Source organism: Cyanistes caeruleus, chromosome 3 (genome assembly GCF_971803275.1).
Source record: "Cyanistes caeruleus chromosome 3, bCyaCae1.hap1.1, whole genome shotgun sequence".
NCBI classification, from domain to species: Eukaryota; Metazoa; Chordata; class Aves; order Passeriformes; family Paridae; genus Cyanistes; species Cyanistes caeruleus.
In genome coordinates this window covers 58,443,560-58,451,421 of record NC_141703.1, presented here as the reverse complement: position 1 = coordinate 58,451,421, position 7,862 = coordinate 58,443,560, and the positions used below count along the sequence as shown (strand labels likewise).

Genomic DNA, 7,862 nt, shown 5'->3' with positions numbered 1-7,862 from the left:
GACAGGCACCATTACAACATGCAGCAGAGGCATTGAATCAGCTGAACACACTGCAAGGTGTAAACTTTTACTGTACTTGTTATGTGGAGCTGTTTTATTTCCAATGCAATGTGTGTTTTGTTCTGTGTTTTTTACCTTGGAGTTGCTGAGACTCAGGAATAATCGTGTTTTAGAAATCTCTGATCCAGTATGTGCATGGAAAGGTGTCTCAGATAGCTGCTTGTCTGGCAGCCGAATGTGAGCAGCTCAGGCTTTACTGGAAGTGGTGACAGTTACATGACTTCAAACTCTTGCCAGGGTCTGAATTTGTACATTTCAAATTCACTTCATACACATTTGGTTGACAAAAATTGTCCAACCATCAAATTGCCACACTGGCAGACATTCTGGCTTCATGCCTTGTCTGATAAAAACCCAGTCCCCTTGGCTAAAAATTCCTGCAAGATATTTGCAAACACATTCATGGGATACCGAAACTCATAAAGTCTTTTAAAGCCTATTGTTGGAATATGCCAGCCTTTGGTTTGGTTTTGTTTCTTTTTTATTAGCTTCCCCACATTGTAGCAAAGATACACAGATTTAGTGTTCTCATTTGAGCAAGCACCTGTGTATACCTGCGTGTATGTGAAAAGCAAAGTGTGTACAATTGCTTGGCTTCAAGGAGTTAGTCAATATTTTAACCTTTTTCAGGATGCTCTGAAATCAATTGCAAACATCAGTCTTGTGTGTTTATACAAAAAGCAATCCTATTTATTTGAAAAGAGTCTGGGGAAAGTCCTGCACCTCTGAACGTAACAGGAAAACACAAAGCACAGGAATGTAGCAGTGCTTGTTCCAAGCCACCCCAGAGGTCCATCTGTCACAGTGCCTGATGGTAGCCAAAACCAGAGGCCTGCAAAAGAGATTAAGACCAGAACAAGTGTATTTGATACTTCCCTGTATACTCTCCTTCCCACCAGTAATTTGTGGCTCAGGGACAAGATTTACTTTAGGGATTTCAGTGAGGTTACCCAGATGCTTCCTGAACATACTTCTAGTGAGGGCTGTGGGGCAAGGTTTTGGCAGTTAAAACCCACAGACTGAGTGGTATCTCTCTGTTTCATTTGTTTTGAAGGTACGAATTTTGTGTTAGTTTCATTTGATGACCCATAGATTTGGTAGAAGAAGAGCTAGCTGTACCTATCCTAATAAGTTGTCCAGCTATTTCAACTGAATTCCTTTACAACTCCTGATATGTGACTATTCAATTGATTCATCTTGTACTACTTGTGGTTTTACAGACTTATGTCGTATCATACTCTCTTTTCCAGTGCTATACAGAAGTTGTTTCGTACCTTTGAATGTGTTTTTCAGACTGCTATCAGCCTTTCTAATAATTTCTAATTTTTACTTTGCTTTTTTTTTAATCTTTCCCTCAACCACTATTGAACACTAAGGTGAGTTTGTCCTGGGGCTGTAAGACCAGGATCTCATACCTCTCTAAATATTATCCACCTCTGAGCTCATTCTTTCATACATAAAGTTAGGACCTCTTCCTCCGTCCATGATCATCCCTTTAAATTCACCTATACTGAATATTACTATTTCCTTGCCTTGTCTTGTAGTCCTTCTGGATTTGTCCTAGTAAATTAATCAGGGCAACAAAAAGCTTTCAAACATTGTGCCCCTGGGATTAGCATCTACATTGAAAAACTTAATAGTTCCAATATGATCACTTGTCCCTGAAGGTGGTTAGAATTGCTTACAAAAATAGGGCTAAGCTCTTTCTCTACTGAAAAAAAAAAGGAAAAGAGACTGATGTTCTTACTGTCCTCCTCCTTGCTGTCTTCACAGCATGTTTTCTGGTTTATACTAGAAAACATCCCAGTTCAATTGTCTTCCCTCCCAAACAGTAACCAGACTTTATCTAAAAGAGTGTCAGGGAGCACTAAACCGTGCTGACAAGTGACAAAGCAGGAAAGCACGAGCCAGAGTCTGAGGCCATGAGAGCCCTAAATTAGGCCTATGTTTAACTTTTGGCATGTCAGAAAATGGTTTCTGCCAACTGGTACAACAAGTACTCTCCAAACTAAGGTCCATTCAAGGTTTGGAGACAGTATGTGCTTGGTGAGAAAGCTCCGGCTTTGTCTCACTCCATCCCACATAGTTTCCCAGCAGTATATAATAGAGACTTTTTACTCTGAAACATCCATACCTACCTTCAAGCCAAATGCAAATGTACAATCAGCATGTGCTTTTTGCTACAGAAATGCCACTCTGATTAAGTAGTTCTGCCCTCACATTTTTTATTCCCTTTGAACATAAATGTGAAAAAGAAACACACCTAATTCATACATTTTAAGGTAGCTTTAAGAAGATCAGATAAAGTCAGTTGAAAGTACTGTATAATGTGGGTACTACCACCCTGTACCATTTAGGTTAGGGCTGGAAAAAGTACCTCAGTCTGTTTTATTTAGGAGTATTATAATATCCATGCAGCACTTCTGTTATTCTCCACAGTAAATCTAGAATACCTAATATTGTGAGTGATCTTAGTTCTTTCATCCTTTTTTCCACATTGTTTATGAATATTTTAAACAGTCCAGGCACCTGTGCAAATTCCTGTGGGAAACAACTCACGGCTCCTTCTTACTGGGAAAGCTATTTACTCCCACATTGTTTTCTTCCTTTCTACCAGTTGTTTGTATAGGTGAAGACCTTCCCTGCTATGCTATGCAAGTCTAGGCTCCTAAACAACCTTTGGCAAAGGACTCTGACACATGTCTTTTGGGAATCGCACTAGATTGTTTTCTACTTGCTTTAGGACACCCTCAGTGGATTCCTGTGGATTTTATCATCATGACAAGTGACATGAAAGTCTCTTTATTAAAGAAACTTCTGTTTTTCAGCATGTCATATGTACCCATAAACCAGCCTAATTGCTCTGTACTCATGTACCCAGTGAATATGCTAGATCTTTTATTGGTCTGTAGTTTTCAGCTTTTCTCTGTAATTTCTCAAGACTGATGCCATATTAGCTACTTCCCAAGACTTCTGATAACAAGGCAGCTTTAAATGAGAATTGACATGCAGTGGTAAGCTGTTCAGCTATTTCAACTTGAATTCCTTTAGAACTGATGATATGTGACCATTCAATTGATCCATTTGATTCATAACCTCTTTTGTTAATAAAAGCAGAAAATTGCTTGATCTAGGAACTTTTGAATAAAAAGTGATATGAAATACAAAATTCCTTGGATTCCTTTACACTGCAATGCAGATACAGAAAATTCCTTAACTGTTTTTTGCTCTGATCTTTTCTTCTTTGTGCACTCCTTGATTCTGTTGACACTCTGGACTCTGCCTTTTGTTGAGGAAAGGAAACTTAGCAGGTGAATTCCATATTCCAAGGCAAAGTTGTACCAACTAACTTACATACAACTTGCTTGGGGCCCTAGGGAGCACTAATCCTGGAGATAGGAATTTGGAGAAAATATAAATAGAGTCAAAGAATGAACAAGGAATTAGACTACAGTAGTCCAGTGTTTGACCTTGTTCCCTGCTCTCAGTCTCATTGATTGAAATAGATGTAGGTACAGGCTCCCCAGCACCCTTCCTGTTCTGATGGTCTTGAAAAGGGATTTATTGGAAGACTTAATGCCTTTTTTTCAAGTTCGACCTCCAACTTTTTTCAAGGTGATGTGAGATGGCTTTTTTTTGCCCATGTTTCCTGGAGAGGCCTATTCTCCCAGAAGTTCATCTTCTGCCTCCATTAGTGGCCGTGCTTTGAGATGTTTATCTTAGTGTCTCCTGACATCCTTTTTATGGTTGTGCTGCTCAAAGCTTGAGGGAAGCAGCTGGTCAGACTTTTAAAATTATAGGAGAAAGGAGGCTTTCTTGTTTTCCCCGAGTTATCTCAATCACAGGTTTCTGTCTGGCTCTGGACAGTCACATCTACTGTTTCAGCACTTTCAGTCCACGAGTGGTTTCTTACACTTAGCCTGAATGCCTAGCACTCTCAATAGCTTTAATGATGTCTGTGATTTTCTGCAGTTCAAAGACGGACTTGCTAGCAGCCATTAACACCTTACAGTGCCAGGAAGGATAGCTCAGTAATAACTATAAAAACGTTGAAAATCGAAAAGTGCCACAGAAACAGTTGTATGTTTTTGTCACCTGTCCCTGTTTACTCTTATTTCTGCTGGCACAGAGGGCTTTCTTCTAGTGGCTTGGTGTGTTTATATGTGTTCTGGTTTCAGTTTCATATAGCTTCAACTTTTTTTTATTACAAAATTAAGTATAGTTTACAGAGAAAAAGAGAATATTATTTTTATCCATTACATTTTCTAAGGTTTTTCCCCTGTGACAGATTGTCATGAAGGTGTCCATGCAGCATGAGCTTGATGCCTTTAACACAAAGAAGACAGCAGTGTAGGACCTTTTTTTTGCACATGATGTGGTAAGTATTTGCACATGATGAAGGAAGATTCAAAATGCAGCTAATTGACAGCCATCATAATTCCACATTAGGCTCCATCCAGGACACCACAATTTAATACATGATCATAATTTATATTGCTGCTCACAACATCAAATTTCAACTTCATCTTATTCTGAGTTGGTTGAAACAACGTATGGGTCAAAGTATTTATTTATTTTATATGCAAACTAAACATTTCTGTAAAAATATCTCCTCTGCGAAAGGGATCACTACCTACATCTTATATTGAGCTTAATGGAGGCAACTGTGACCATAGAGGTTTTTAGGTATATAATTAACTGAATAACTTCTGGCACGTACAGCTGAATATATCATACACAGAGTAAGGTTTTGAACTATGAAGATTACCTTACTGGTGGTATCAGAAATATTCTTAAGTCACAGTTGCTCGTTTGTTGGGGTTTTTTTACAGACACCTAATTAAAAGCCCACTAAGTCAATAGAAATAATTTTTTGCACTGACATCATTGATTGGGCTATAGGACAGTGGTGTACTTATATCACCTATAGACAGCATTAAATCCCTTTTCAAACTGAGCTGGGAAATGCACAATAATGATTTCAATCCTGACTGAAAAATTCCAAGGAAGGAAGTTATCATAGCATTTCTTATAAAAAGCTTTATGAAATACAAATGAAGCCAAAATGCTAACCATTCCAAAATGTGTGCTTAGATAGGCATGTATGCATTTAGATGTATTTCCGATCTTAACTGTTCTACCTGCAAAACAATAGAGAGACAGCATTAGAATACAATAAATATCCAAAGAAAATCTAAGAGAGGTATCTGCAGAAGAATTAAGCATTTTCTTTTTGAAGGCATGTTAACTCAGAGCCGATTTTCTGAAAAGTGAGGAGTTTTTATATAGTTATCTTGCTAAGGAATGAAGAATCAGAAAGAGAATGTACTTAAAGCACTTTTTCACTGAATGCTACACATACTCAAACAGAGTTCCTTAAAACAAATGTTTAGCAATTACAAAAACATGTTTTTGGTAACTTAAAAAAGAAAAACATAGTAGCCGAAAATCAAGCAGTAAAACAAATGCTCACCTATATCAGCTGAAACTGTTTAAGTGAAAACCACTCCAGGAGACTTTCCATACCACATTTGATACATGAAATTAATTACTTATTGTAATTACATTAAGACAGAAGGTCCAAAGTCACATGGCCATTTGTACACAGATGGCAGTTTGAGATACTCTGATACCCCAAATTCCTGGCTACTACAGCATCCTTTACTACAAAATCAAGGGTTATCTCTTTAGATTAGGAATTGTGTCACCTGGGAACAAAATCAGAAAGATGCATTATGTTTGTTTATTAACTTTCTTTCAGCTTTGGTCACTTTTGAATGCAGGGCATTTCACTAGATGCAGTATTGACAGTGCAGTATGAAATGCTCTATGAAAATTGTCAACAAAATGCCAATTTCTGTCCTGCAAGATGATGCCAGCATACATTTGAGAAGCACACGTTTCCATTCTGCCATTTACTTTAAACTGCCAAAGATAAAAGGTTTCAGACAACAGAAGACTTTAGCAGTGTCAAGAATAATTCATTACCCAGCACTATGACATTCACTAATGAATATGAGGAATTTAACATCGCGTCTTGCTAACATCTCTGTTGCAGACATTGTTTTCAGCTTTTGAAAACATTGTTCACATGCATAAAGCAATTACTGAGTCATACCATTGATTGTGTATCTGTCTTTACTTTTTATGAGCCTTCCAGTAGAACTCCGTGATGCCTATTAGCTAAATTTACTGAGCGGTGCCCTTCTTTCCTTGTTTTGGTTTTTTGATTTGCTTGTTGTCTTCCCTGAATAATCAGCTCTTGGTTAGTGTGGATGCTGTGTTCACATCTGTATGGAACAAATAATCTTCAACTTGCTCCAGCTATGCATTTGGTTCAGTAAACAAGCAAGCAAAAGTATAAGCTTGTAACCCTGTGGAGCAGCCCACAGGTTCAGCTCTTTGTGCTCCAGGGCTTGGGTTTGTGAAGCACAGCTGTGTGACCTTGGCTCAGATTTACAGAGAAAAAATGCTGCTGTGTTGTGAAAAAAATACATACACTAAAGCCACTCAAAATACAAAAACTAAAAACAGAGGGAAGTGAAATTGTTGTGCTAGTAGTTCTAAGTCAAGGACTCAGAAGAATACTGACCTGAAAAAGTTTAAAACTCTGAAAGAAAATGTGGTGAGGTGGAAGATTACATCAGCAGGATTGAGGATCTGCCTGTTCTGGAGGGCTGTAGGGTCTTATGCTTCCCCATGATACCAATTGGCTTGAAGAGACTCACCTGCTAACTTCCTGGGGGGGGGGGGTGGCAAATATATGACCGATCTCTCCTGGCTGGATTAACTGGTAGTTACTGTTAGCTCATTAAACTGTATGTATTTTTGCCTTCAAGTTCCTAATCATGGCAAAAGGTGCCCAAAGAGAGGTAGAAAATGGGCATACTGAGATACATACAAGGTTAAATAAGGTGAGAACATATAAGGCATGATGAGGCATTTTGAGGCACCTATGCCAGTGAGCATTCCTATATTTACCTAAAGATTTTGTCAAATGTAAAATGTATGATCAGTTGAAGAAGTTAAACTCTGAGTTATTCTATTTCAACTTGCTTTCCACCCATGTTTTTTATGGAAATTTATCTATTTCTCTCTGCTAAGCTACATACACACAGTGTTGATATGGAGACTGTGCTTTGCAGTTACTCTGCCTGAAGGGGTATTATACAAAAAAGAGAGAAATAAGGACTGTATTCAGGTGGAAGCATAATGTTCAGGTATCCTAACTCTTTGTGCACTGGCTGTGTTAGCATCCAAGGTCTGGCAGCCATGGATGGCAGTCATTCTGAATCACTCATTGCTTATTTGAACTTAGATGCCAGAGCAGCCTCCTAAGCGATTTTTACACCTATCTGTGTCATTCAGATAAACTCACTCCTGTTCTGGTACAATAAAGGAAACACAGAAGCTTTCCAAGAAAAATCACAGTTCAATAGTGTCTTTTAAGCATATTTATTTTTCATTTTGTTGAGGACTTCCCACTTGGAAAAGGTATTATGAAGTCTGTTGTTTTCTGAATAGGGATGTACTGTGTGGAGGTAGAAAGAATCAGTTTGTTCCATTTCTTTTCCAAAATGATCAGTAATGTATATTACGGAGACTGTTTTCAAAATAAAGAGAATTCCTTAAATCAATAAATGTAAGTGGTTTGTTAAGAAAGTATATGATTCTCATTGACAGCAGAAATTTGTGGCTTCCCATTGGAGAACAGATGGGGTTTATGTTAGAGTTCACTCAGCTAATGAGTATGTGGAGAAAAGGTTCTGAAAGAAAGAAATGATCTTCAGAGAGGCTTTTTG

The 7,862-nt window shown here is 38.1% G+C and overlaps 1 long non-coding RNA gene across 1 annotated transcript; it reads right to left on the bottom strand.

Annotated features, from left to right (window-relative positions):
• Positions 1-2,260: 2,260 nt before the first annotated feature.
• LOC147654168 (uncharacterized) lies at positions 2,261-6,790 on the bottom strand. The gene is made up of 2 exons (XR_015284573.1): positions 6,653-6,790; positions 2,261-5,201 (listed from the first exon to the last, which is right to left on the bottom strand). It is a non-coding gene; the product is annotated as an uncharacterized LOC147654168 (long non-coding RNA).
• Between the last annotated feature and the right edge of the window lie 1,072 nt (positions 6,791-7,862).